This window comes from Sitophilus oryzae, unplaced genomic scaffold (assembly GCF_002938485.1).
Source record: "Sitophilus oryzae breed Bouriz unplaced genomic scaffold, Soryzae_2.0 scaffold_1536_pilon_pilon, whole genome shotgun sequence".
Classification (NCBI taxonomy): Eukaryota; Metazoa; Arthropoda; class Insecta; order Coleoptera; family Curculionidae; genus Sitophilus; species Sitophilus oryzae.
Genome location: NW_022146210.1, coordinates 1,134,543 through 1,147,664, shown reverse-complemented (window position 1 = coordinate 1,147,664; position 13,122 = coordinate 1,134,543).

Below are 13,122 nucleotides of genomic sequence, written 5' to 3'. Positions count from 1 at the left end.
GATAATATTTATTGTGTATTCAACAAGGAGGTGCTCAAAGTTTGAACATCTTTGGTGATTTTTTTTAGAAAATTATATTCGTCACTCAAAAAATACGTTACTTTAGTTTTGTTCTTTGTTTATTGTATCGATTTCAATTGTAATTACTAATACTAATATAGAATGTTAATTTACCTTTTCAAGTCTTTAATTATGTATTTAAATAATAGTATAGGATATTAAATTGTGATAAAAAAATAATTAGGCAAATGGGTCAACACAAAATTAAGGCCTGCTTCGATATAAAGATAAAAAACCTAATATTTGTCTCATTCTTAGGAATAGATACCCATAACTTTATATCGTTGGAAAGGGTCAAACGCAAGCATTTTTTTAAGTTCATAGCCAACTATGATTTCCATTTAAAAAATTTTATTTTTCATTATTTCTGATAAAAAGACTAAGCATAGAAAAAAACTGACTACGCCACTGAATAGTGGTTAAAAAAGTGCCTTAAGAACGTTTTTACAGAATTTTATTATTCCGCAAAATAAAAAAGTTATGGGCAATTTTCCGAATGGTAAAAAATTCAAAAAGATCCCGTATCTCAGTCGGCAGTGAAAATATCAACAGGCGGTTTACGCCATTAAACGATTCTCAGGAATCGAGCCCATGACATCTATGTCGGTTTTGCTCTATCTCGTCAGGAAATAGGTTTTCTCTGTTAAAACAGACCAATTTCGACCACCCTGTACATTGACTATGCAGTATCCGGAAGGGGGAATTTTACATTTTAAAAGGGTTATTTTTGGATTGCTTATCACAAATATTATAAACATTAGCCTAAATTTTAAAGATTTGAAAAATAAACAAAGCAGATAGGCCGAGAAGATGCTACAAGAATGTTGAAGAATATACTATAGACTAAAAGTAAATATTTTAATCAGTGTAGTAAATACTCCGACCTCAAGCAAGTTCTACCTGAACCGACCAAATAATTCATGATAAAGAAAATACTTCTAAGTAGATCCTTAAATTTGTAGTATTAGCATGTACTTCATTTTTATTCATACCACTCAATAACAGCGCTTACAGACCCAATAACAGTCCGCGAGTTCCATGAGTTTAAATGAACAATTTCACATGGGTCGCGTATGCTCCGCCCGGATGATTTCGTCTGACGGCTATCTTGAAAAAACAAGCAGCACAAAAACAGCGCGGACGCTCCGCTCCAACTGAAATAAAAGTAATAATAATTTAATAAAGTAATAATAATAATAATAATTTCAAGGCTATTTTTATAGGTGTTATAAAGTAGATTATGAATATTTAAATATTTAAATTAAACTTGTGAGGTTCTCTCCGTTTTTGAGAACGCTTACAGACGCCGAGATGCCCTGGTTCGGTTCTCGGGCGCCACACAGTGGCTCTTGCATATGTTTAAGAGCGGCCATAAGTGATTTTGGAAAAATTAAACTATATGACACACTGTTAAACTTTTTGAATAGTAGTAGCATTGGTTTAAAGAAAAACAACAACAAATTTTTTGAATAAAATTTGTAACCGTGTTTTTTTTTTCTCTTAAACCCATCACATTTAATTGTCTTTTTCGCTTAGTCTTAGCAAATAAGAATCTAAATATTCCTGGAGGCTTTAACAAACCCGAGATGATTATTATTTTTTATATTTTAAAGAAAAGGTTTTCTCTACTTTTGGACTATTACTAAGAAAGTTCTGAAATTATTATTATGTATTATTTTTTCATGTTTTTTTAAACGTCGTTTTTATCCATATTTTTATAGTTTTCAAAATACCAAAAAAATACTATCGACGCTTATCGACGTTTCCTCTTATCGCAAATAATATTGCTTGATGAATGTATTTGTTTTTAAACAAAAAATGGTCTGCCGAATTCTGCCTATTCATGCGATATATTTATTTGAAGTAGTCCGTGTTTCTCAATAGACCGCAACACAATTTTAACGTTTTTTCAGAAAAGACAATAGTCGAAAATGTTCACGGTATGCCACAAATCAAGATGTTTTTAATATATCCTCTGACCCTTATTTGGCTACATTTCGGCATATGTGGAAGAAAAGTGAATGTTTAGAGCTGGAGGATGAAGCCAAAGAACTCATTTTATAGAAGATATTACTGAGTTGGTTGAGAATATGTTTTCTTACATAAATATTATTTTCTACTTTTACGTTCAGAGTTGTAATGGTGGTTTAGTTTTTTTGTTTTGGGAAATGTATATTTTTTTAATTTTATAGGTACTTCAGGTTTATTTTAGTATTTTTTAAAGTTTCTTTTAAGTATGGAAATTACTTGATTTACAAAATGAAACTTTTTTACAAACATAATTAAATTATAAACACTTCTTCGTCTGCACGCATATAATATATTTTTTGGATCCCATTGTTAAATTAGTATCTTGTTATTTTATTTTATCACGGGGGAACTTGATTTTTTTTTATTAAGAAAGGTCTAAACAAACAGCTAGTGATACAAGAAGTGATTTTTAAAGATTTTATAAACTTATCTCTTTCACCTTTCACTTGCTCACCCAATCCAAACATTTCCCAAAACCCATCCCCCACGTTCACCCTTTAAAGGAGGCGTGTTCGCTTGAATTTGGCAAACTCGTTGAAGCAGTTGGAGATTTAGTGGGGTTTTTAGATTTAGAAGCAACCTCAATACTTGTAGTATTTATAGTTTGTTCAGTGTCTACAAACTCTATCACTACATCCTGACTTGTAGTAGGAAGAACCACAGGAGCCAGCGTGACTAAATGTAAACTATCAGGAGGGAGGTCTATTGCCAACGGATAAAAGTAAATAATGTTAAACTTTGTATTTAGTTAGTATAATGTGGCTGTTTTTTTATATTTTTATATTTTCTAAACCTTACCGTCAATCTTAGTTGGTTGCAAAGTTACCACTGTAGGTGGGAGGTCCAGCACAAATTCGTCATAGTTCTCTAAACGAATTTGTAGATCCTGAAATTACGATTTATAGAATAGATACCACAATGTGAGTTACAGTGCATCACTTCTTCCTCAGCTAAACTATCTGCGCAGTTGGAACTACCTTCGACGTACTGCGTACCAATAATGTTTAAAATTCTTTCTTCTAGTTTTGTAAGAGGTTTAACTGTTAGCTCCAAATTTCCAGTTTTTCTCAGCTCTTTTTTTAATTGAGAGTAATGGATGCTGGCTTTCGACCGCAAATCTCTCCATACCTGTGAATACATAAAATCCAAAAAGAACATACACTTAAATGTACCGAACTTCACTAACTGTTTGCCACTGCTCCTTATCCTTTTGCGAACCCCCTGGCACACTATTTGCTATCTTTGTAAGTGCTTCCCATTCGGTATTCGTACTTTCACGCCCGTGAATGCCGATAAACTTACGAGCAGCGAATTCTTTATTTTCTGTAGCTGATGAAGCTTTTCTAAGCTCCATGTAAGATATTATAAACTTCGATCTGTTTACTTGTGGCTGGTTTAGACCTCTTCTTCCTAATAAGTGCATAACTGCATAAAGATACGGTACAGAAACAATTTTTTTTTCAAAAATACAGATTATGCAGTAGACGGAACTTAAAAGTTACATCAAAATTGAAAATCCGTATAAGTATCCGTATTATTACGTGACCTATGGGCTAAATGTAGACGTAACAATAAAGAAACTTATTGTTACGCATTTACTCGTGACGCGGCGGTAGACAGTCCCAAGTTTTATAGTATACCTACCTAACCTATAATTCTGTTTTAAGAAGACAAAAATGGCGAATACATTCAAATTCAAATTCAAATTTCTTTATTAGACCCCATTAAGTTTTACAGAATAATATTATTATTAATAAATGTGTATCTAAAGGGATCGATTAAAAAACCGATACAATGACACAAAGTGCTAGAGTGGTGCGTCCCCAAAAACAAAATAGAAATAAATTAAATTATAAAAATAAACAGAATTAAAAAAATTATTTAGATAAAAAAAAGTGAAAATATAATTTTATCAGGGATGAGCGGAGATAAGCAGAGAGGCATAACGAAAGTGTAAAAACCGGAACAGCAACCAATGACGGGCATATCAGAAGAACAAGAACATATCAGAAGAACAAAAACCTCAAAGGAAAATCCAAGAATCTAACGAGATTATTTTAACTAACGACATATCATTCTCGCCGTTACATCTGGGTGAAACCTACAAATATCTTGATATCCATCAAGCTCTAAAAATGGATGATGAAGTAATAAAGAAGACTGCGGAGGATGCATTTATGAAGAGGGTTTGTAAAGTCTTGCGAACAGAGCTTCATGCGAAGAATAAAATAGCTGCGATCAATGTGTGGGCAGCACCTATAATTCTAAATACATTCGGAGTTCTAAAATGGTCACAAACCGACCTGAAATCTCTAGATAGGAAAGTCAGTGACAAGGCACTGAATGCACCACCCGCACCCCCATGCTTCAACCATTAGACTCTACATGCCAAGGGACAAAGGTGGAAGAGGAATTATTAGTCGCATTGCTATGCATGAAAAGCACATCAGAAGTCTGCAGCATTACTTTGACCAATCAAATGACCCTCTCCTTTCAGCTATTAAGACCGCCGAATCTAGGTGGCTCTGATATGGTCTGACGTACTACAACATAGCTGTCTAATAAATCCGACTTTAACAACTAGTTATCATTTTGTGTCAGTTAAAACAAAAAAATTACTCAGAAATTTGCCGAAAATGCAAACTGATTCTACATCAGAGAGAATTGATATGATTCTATTAGTTGGTGTTGTTAAGTTAGGTTGCATTTGCAGTGTGCTTTCACCAATTAATAGAATACTTAAATATTTCTGATTTTATCTAGTCTGGTTTTTTATGGGGATATGTTAAAGACAGTATTTACAAAACTCGACCAACTATTGTCGACAACATGAGAGAAATTATTGTAGCTGATCTGCTAGGCAGAACTCCACATATGCCTTTTAAAATGAAAAGATACTTTTGAAAAGACAATCATTTTATGCAGTTAACAGGAAAGGAAGCATTTTGAGCATTTGATTTCATTTTTGTCACATAATTATAGGTTGATGTCTAGTTTTAATTCTGTCATAATTAAAATACGTTTTAAACGTGTATCTTTTTATTACCGTTGAGTATTTTACTCTACAATCTTTAATTTTTGTTAAATCAACAAAAGGTAATATCACACAGCCACCCTAGATTTCTTCAAATAATAGATAAGATCTATCGTGATGTAAAATCATAAAAAATAAAATATCTAAGAAAATCTTTGTCTAAGGGGTTGGTAACCTTAATAGTATTTTGAAGATATACAAATTAACCACTGAACACCGGAAAAATATACTGGATGTTCCTTTTAAAATAAAGGAGTAACTTGCTTTTAAAAGTGACTACTGTTCCATATTAATTGGGTCTCACTGTATAACTTTCTCGAGTCAAATTTCAGTTTGGTTTAACATACAATAGTTACTGTAAAAAATATCAGGCTATACAAGATCAACTAAAATTTAGGTAGCTGTTATCGAAATTTAAAATTTATTCTTCGTTTTCAAAAAATGTGAAATATGTCAAAATCCTTAGATTCTTTAATAAAACTCTTTATAAAACCATATTTGTGTGTATGTGTTAAAAAATGAACCCAATTAATGACTTTGTGTGCAATTTATTGGAAACTCCCTTCGGCGACCAACTGAAACTTTAACCATAAATTGTAAAAAAGAAATAAGAAAAAGTGGTAAATCTTATAATATTAAATTTAAGTCTTCCTGGTTTTCTGATTTTATTTGGCTATGTAGTAGCATTGTTTTAAAAAAATATTTTTTGGTCGTGTTTACTATTTTCTAATAAACATAGCATTTGGAATAAAAAGGGGTTCACTGATTTCGTAAATATAACGAGATCTTTGCATAAACACGGAGATACTGCAGAACATTTAAAATGTCAGTTAATGCTAAGAAATTAAAAAAAAATCAAAATACAATAGCCCGATGCTTTAGAAAAAAACGCTAGACTCTATAAGCTTAATTTTAATGAAAATGTTCGTTTAAATAGACTTTAATGTGAATACAATTAATTAATTAAATGACGATATTACTGATAAGTTTGCATCAATAAAGAACAGAAAAATTGAGCTGATTTACAAAAAATAGTAAGGTTAGTAATTATAAATAAGTCAAATTTATTTTGGTTAATATTGCTTAATGTAATAATAATTAATGTAATAATTGAATAACGAATGAAAATATTTCTCGAAATAAAAAAAAGTTATAACAAGTTATGACTTTGACAAAAAGACGGTCTTCTTTCTATTTTGACCATACACTTTGGATTTTACATAACCCCACAAAAAGAAATCATTGGGAGATAGATCTGGTGATATAGCGGGCCACAAAATAGTTCCATATCCACTAATTAAACGGTTGGGAAAAGTATTGTTCAAATATTCTTGAACAATACGGGCATTGTGGGCAGGGCAGCCATCTTGTTGAAACCAGACATTGTGGAATCTTTCTCTCAATAACTCACAAATTCTGCGGACAATCTGCTGCTGTAACAAGTCCAAATACTTTGCAACAGTTAAATTACCCTCTATAAAAAATGGACCAATCATATGCTCCCCTACAAAACCACCCCAAACATTTAGCTTTTGAGGATATTGCGTGCGTACCTCAAAACATCTGTGCGAATTTTCCCGAGACTAATATCGTACTTGTGTAGGGTTATGACGACGCAATAAAGGAAAACTTGATTCGTCGGTGAAAACTATACGCCAAAAATAAAGTTTTCATCTATAAATTGGCCTTTTCCAATACAGATTCACAAAACGCCATACGCCGAAATTGGTCTTCATGGAAAATTTCTTGAGTTTTGCGCGCTTTATACTATCGGTATCCATTCTTTTTTAAGACTCTTTTAACCATGCTAGGTGAAGAATCTGTTACCTCAACAATTTAATTACTTGAAAACGTGGGATTTTGATCCTCGGTAGCACAAATGAACACTTGCTTTAACTCCTGTTCTTCATTAACCAACACATCAGGCTTTTTGTGTTTTTGTGGGGACACGCACCCATGTGTTTCAAAATTATTAATAACTCTTGATATAGTAGGTAAAGATGGAATTGGCCTGTTTACAAAAGTTTGCGGAAAAATTGTTTGTATATGCGGATAAGACCTATTTTGGAAATACCATTTACCATTTTACTGTTTACTACTACTATTGGCTATACGCTTACTATTTGAATTTTCTCACGAACTTCGTAAACATCCATTATTTTACTTAAAAAATAAATTTTATACGAGAACTGTCGCGAGAATCTCTGTATTCGTCTTGGCTTTAAAACACGAATAAATACAAATTCTGAAACATTCTTATCACATATCTACCTATTTTTATTTTATCGCATTTTTTCGCCTGCTTTTTATCCGGCGGACGGGTATACGCTAATTCGTCCGGTTCTGCCTATGTTACTACTACGGTGGTCCGGTCTGTATAATGTTTATTATATTTAATTATATTTTCACTGGAATGCAAAATAATGTGTTTATCGAAAACTGGTTGTATCTCTCTTTACTTAATGCGTTTTAGCCCAAAGTAAAAGGAAAATATTATAGGTATTAGTGTATAAATAATAACAAAAAAAATTCACAGATTTTGCAACATGCGCAACCATCATAGGCGTATTGAAAATATCAGACACAAAAGCCGGCGGTGGTCAGCAATCACCTGTTTTTTACATGTCTACCTTACCTGTCATTTGGAAGAGCTCAATAGAAATATAAAAGAACTAAAGCTTGTTTGGAAAGCAATTTGACATTCGTGACGTCAGCACTCCGGCAGTCTAACGTATCGCTAATTGCCATTCGCAAATATATTCCAGATACGTATAGTGATATTGTATTAGTATTTTGATATTGGATTTTTATCGTGATGGCTTTTTATAAAAGTGGAGAATTTAGTAAGGAAAATATTAATGATGGAGATGAACGTGTACGGATTCATGAATGGTCACGATCATGGTCACGACACTGTAGAAATGTGAGATATGTATGTATAGAAATTCTATATACATAGAATTAATGGCATTAATTTGCAATAGCACCTCGAACCCACAGTTTCATTATGGAGCCAGATTAAACCAATCAGAATGAGTATTATGTTACCGTAAAAGCCCTAATATTGGTTAAACGTAGGGTTACCTACGTAGGAGCCCGAAATATGCAAAAAAGGTCACTTTAGGTTAAGTTTAGATTAGGCCTATATTTTTATTAATACAAAACCAACTAAAACCTAATTCTAATCTAACCTAAACTCACTCTCATTTTTTGCATATTTCGGGCTAATACCTGGGTATTTCTAGGTTTAACCAGTATTCGAACTTACGGTGTAAATTTATGAACCGTCCATAAATTTAAATTCGCCGTACAAAAAATAAGTAATAGTTACTGTAGATAAAAGTAAATTAAAATATAGTTCCACGATAACTTAGTTTGCAGCTTCTTTTCATCATACCTAGTAAAAACCCGTCACAACCACTACTCATAGTATGTATAGTACCTATGTATTTTTAAACATCATTATGAGATTTAAGTCATAGGTGCCCATAATATGAGTAGCGGTATTGACGGTTTTTTGTTATGATGAAAATGTTGTGTGATATGAAAAAGCAACAAAATATGTTATCGATTGCAGCAACTATACCTAGTTTACATTCAGTATGTCCAATTAATAGAGAACATTATAGCTATGCGTGATTTTAAAAATTTGCTACCATTATATTTTGATAGTTGAGTTTTTGAAATTATTTGTTAGCTTCTTAAACAAAACAGACCCATAATAATTCAAATCTTTATCATCCAAGACTTCCAAGAATTATAAAGTAATCTCACGTCAAAATTTTTTAAAATTATTGCATGCCTTAAATGTTTGCAAAGTTAACAAAAATATGTCTTTGATTACCTGCAATTAATATATTTGGTCCAATTTATCAGTTCTGCATCATATCCGAAATTCAGATTGTGTGTGACACAACGAAGAGTCAACGTGCAACGTGAACGACAAGAAAATGGCAAGTAAAAAAAATTGTAAAGTCTTAATTACTAATTACACAGTCGTTCCCTTGAGTTCTCCTGCCTAAAATCTATATTGCCTTCCCTAAGATTTTAAATATAAATGATTGAAACTCATACAAGTTTATCCACAATTCAAACTTGAGATAATTATTTAATTATTAAATCCATAATTATATTAAAATATAACACTTACGAAGTTACTAAATATTAACTATTTCTACTTAATCATTTAATAATTCTGATAAAAACACGCTTGATTATTTATTTTAGAAATCATACGGGCTATAATCATTAATATGACTTTATTAACAATACTTAAATCAAAATTTATTTGAAGGAATGCTACTGTATTACAATAATTGTAAAACAAGTATGTAATAATAACTCGGAAAAAAATAACTATTAAAAACTGCTCATCTTCTTATAGATGTCGGCGTCTTGTCTCTATTATTTTATTAGCCGTTTAGCTATAGTTTTTAATGTGCCATTTGTGTTTTTCTATTGGAATTATTATTTTTAGCATATTTGGTATACTCTATGAAGTTATTTTTAAATGCTCCTGTCCATTTTTCAATTATTAAAGTGCCTTTAGATACAATTAAAATTAATTAATTGGTGTATAGTATTTGTATTATGGGTTTGTTTATTTTTTATGAAATTATTTTTTTTCCTATTAAAATAAACATAGCTTAATAAATCACTAGCTAGCCATTTTTAAATACACGATGTTAATTAAGTATCTGGCCAAACTTCAGGAGGTGATTCTTTGAGTGTTTTTAAGGTAAAAAGTTTATATAAACATTTGTCCGGAAATGTATAATTTTAAAGATACAGGGGTGTCAAGGTGTTTTCTAATAGACCTTTTTTATTAATATCTCAGAGATCCGTTAGCCGATTTTGTTGAAATTTCGCCGTGTTGTGAAATTTAAAAAGTTAGCACTAATTAAATGATAATTATTATTTACAACAATATTTAAACGATTAAAACTTATCCCAATAAATATTTGGCACAGCCTTGATTTCATTTGTTTTACGTTGGCGGTGGAAACCATGCAAGCTTTTTCTTTGTCCTAAGTTGTTAATTAAAAAAATTATTATCATATAAAAAATATAGGTCCTAATAGCCTAATTTTTATCAAAATATATCAGCAGATCCGATGAGACCCGAATTATTATATGTTTTGGAACTTAATGATTTAATTAATTATTCCCTTTAATGCATCGATTGTGAGCATTATCCTACGCGCCAAGAAAAAAGTTCCATTAGTCTAAATTTATTATTTATGTTATTCCGCTCTTTCACGTATAATTTGCCCCCTGCTTCTCATACGGAAAGAGTTAGATTAAAATAGCCCAACTGTACTTACCAACCCATGCCTTGACGCATATTCTTTTTTATAATAATATCGGCTTTCAGAGACTAAACATCCATATCCATAAAACAGTTGGCCCACACTAATAAGACCTCATTGCGGCCCTCGGACGGCCTTACTCTATTCACGACTTACGTGTTGACAAGTTGATTAGGCAGGTTATTGAACTCCATGTCGCCTCTAGCATGTCGTTTTTTCAAAGATGGGTCCCATATAAACGCGGCCAGAAGTATTTTCAATACTAAAAAATTTGACAAAATTGTGAATGCATTTTCCACATCACAATTTCCTGTGGCATCAACAAACATTATTTCGGAAGCTTGTATTAGTAATTTAGCAGCTCTCTGCATCATTGGAGTGCATAAGGAGACGGTGTAATGATGATCGATTTGCTGTATCTTAAATAAGGTATCTGTATTATTATAGTATTGAATCACCTAACAACTTTAATAAACATGTCGTTCCAAAATGGTATTTTTCCAAAATGTCTTAAGACGGCAATAATCATTCCTCTGCATAAAGGAGGAGACAAAGATGAAGCTTCTAACTATCGCCCAATTGCACTCCTTCCAACGCTACGATCATAGAAAGGTTGGTTAAAAGAAGGCTGGTATCTTTTCTGTTTAAGTACAAAATACTTACTGAATATCAATTTGGATTTCTAAGCAACAAGTCCACAAATAACGCTATGTTTTCCCTCCTTAATAAAGTTGACTCCAGTCTAAACAACCGTCATTCTACAGCAACAATTTTCTGTGATTTTTCTAAGGCGTTCGATTGTTTAAATCATAAGATCTTAATAAACTGCAGCATTATGGGTTCAGGGGATCATGTCTCGAATGGTTTAAGTCGTATCTGAGCAACAGAAGTCAACTTGTGAGGGTGGATACCACGTTGTCTTCTAGCAAGCCAATAGAATGTGGAGTACCACAAGGCTCAGTACTAGGCCCTATTTTGTTTCTTCTTTTTATTAACGACATTGCTAACATAAACATCAGTGGCAAAATATGTCTTTTTGCGGACGACACTAGTTTCACTTGGAGCAACAAGGACATCACGGCACTTCATAGGATTATATCAAATGACTTAATCACCATTAAATCGAACCTCCTGAGTCTCAACATTTCTAAAACTAAAGCTTTGTCGTATAAAAACTCGTTGCAGCCTTTTGTACTTAACAACACCACCATTGACGTCGTCAAATCTGTAAAGTTCTTGGGGTTGTTGTGGACAATTCTCTGAAATGGGACATACATATCGAAGTTTTGTCGAAAAATTGAGCTCTGCCTGTTTTGCATTAAGGTCTGTTTCTAAGGAGCTTAACTTGTCAGTGGCTAGAACTGTTTATTATGCACTTTTTGAGTCGCACCTCAGGTATGCCCTTCCATTCTGGGGTACGTGTTGTGCGACTCAATTTGACCGCATTTTCAGGCTCCAGAAGAGAGCTGTTCGATATTCACTGGGACTAAACAGCAGAACTCATTGCCGGGACTTTTTTAAAAATTAAAAATATTGACTCTTCCTTCCTTATTTATATTTGAATCCGTTTGCCTAATACGTAAACATGTATCAGCTTCTCAAGAAAGGCCATCTCACACTTATCCACTCAGGAACGCGGAGCAAGATCTTTATCTACCTACCCCACGCTCAGAGTTAGTTAAAAGTTCAATATTATACAACTCGAAAAAATCACCTGCCATTTGAAATCAAATCCATAACATCATTTTTTTCATTTCGCAAAGCATTGAACTCTTATTTACTAGACAAGGCTTTCTACGCCGTAAATGAATTATATTTTGTAAATCAAATTTGATCTTGTAAACACTGGTCTAATGTTTGCTATTGCTATATTTACTAATGACATCGAAATGAATTTATTTAGAGGTCATTGATATTTTACTATAAACTAGCTAAATATTTTTGAATATAATTTTTATTTTTTTGTTCCTTGACATTATAAACATTTATAAATGTTTATTTTAACAATAAGACTGACAATATTATTTGTATAATGTTTTGTATTATCTTTTGTTTGTTTGTTTGTGTACCTTTTTTTTTACTTTGTTTGTTAGTTTACCTTTGTCTACAAATTGAAAAATTTTTTGACAATAAAGGCATCTATTTATTTATCTATTTATTTATTTATTGGATAATGGAATTGGAATTTGCGCCAGTGGTTTAATATAGGAGAGGCCAGTGCAATTATCCGTTTAGCTCAAGACAGGGAGGAATTCCAATTAATGGTCGCCAACCTCCGATGAGGAGAAGGAACACGAAGAAGAAGAAGTATTGGATAAGTTCTTCTCTATATTTTCCAATATATCTTTACCAGATCTGGAACCAAAAGTCGCCTCAAAATGTTTTTGCCATATATTCGAAAAATCTTTCTTCTTATGAAAAGCCTGTCTGTCTGCCACTAATTCATGATATTTATCGCCGTACTCCTCCATTTTAGCAAAACAAAAACTATGGTAGGCTGACGCTACGGAATGACCTCTGTTGAAATACTCCAAAACTTCTTGAATGGTAATGTCACTGACTGGTCGTTGACTTAAAGCAGCTGCACTAGTAATGGTATGATTATGATTGCCTTTAATTGTTATGAAACATGGCCAATTTTTGATAAGACTATGCTGTGTTATGTCAGCCCTTGTATACTGAGTGGAA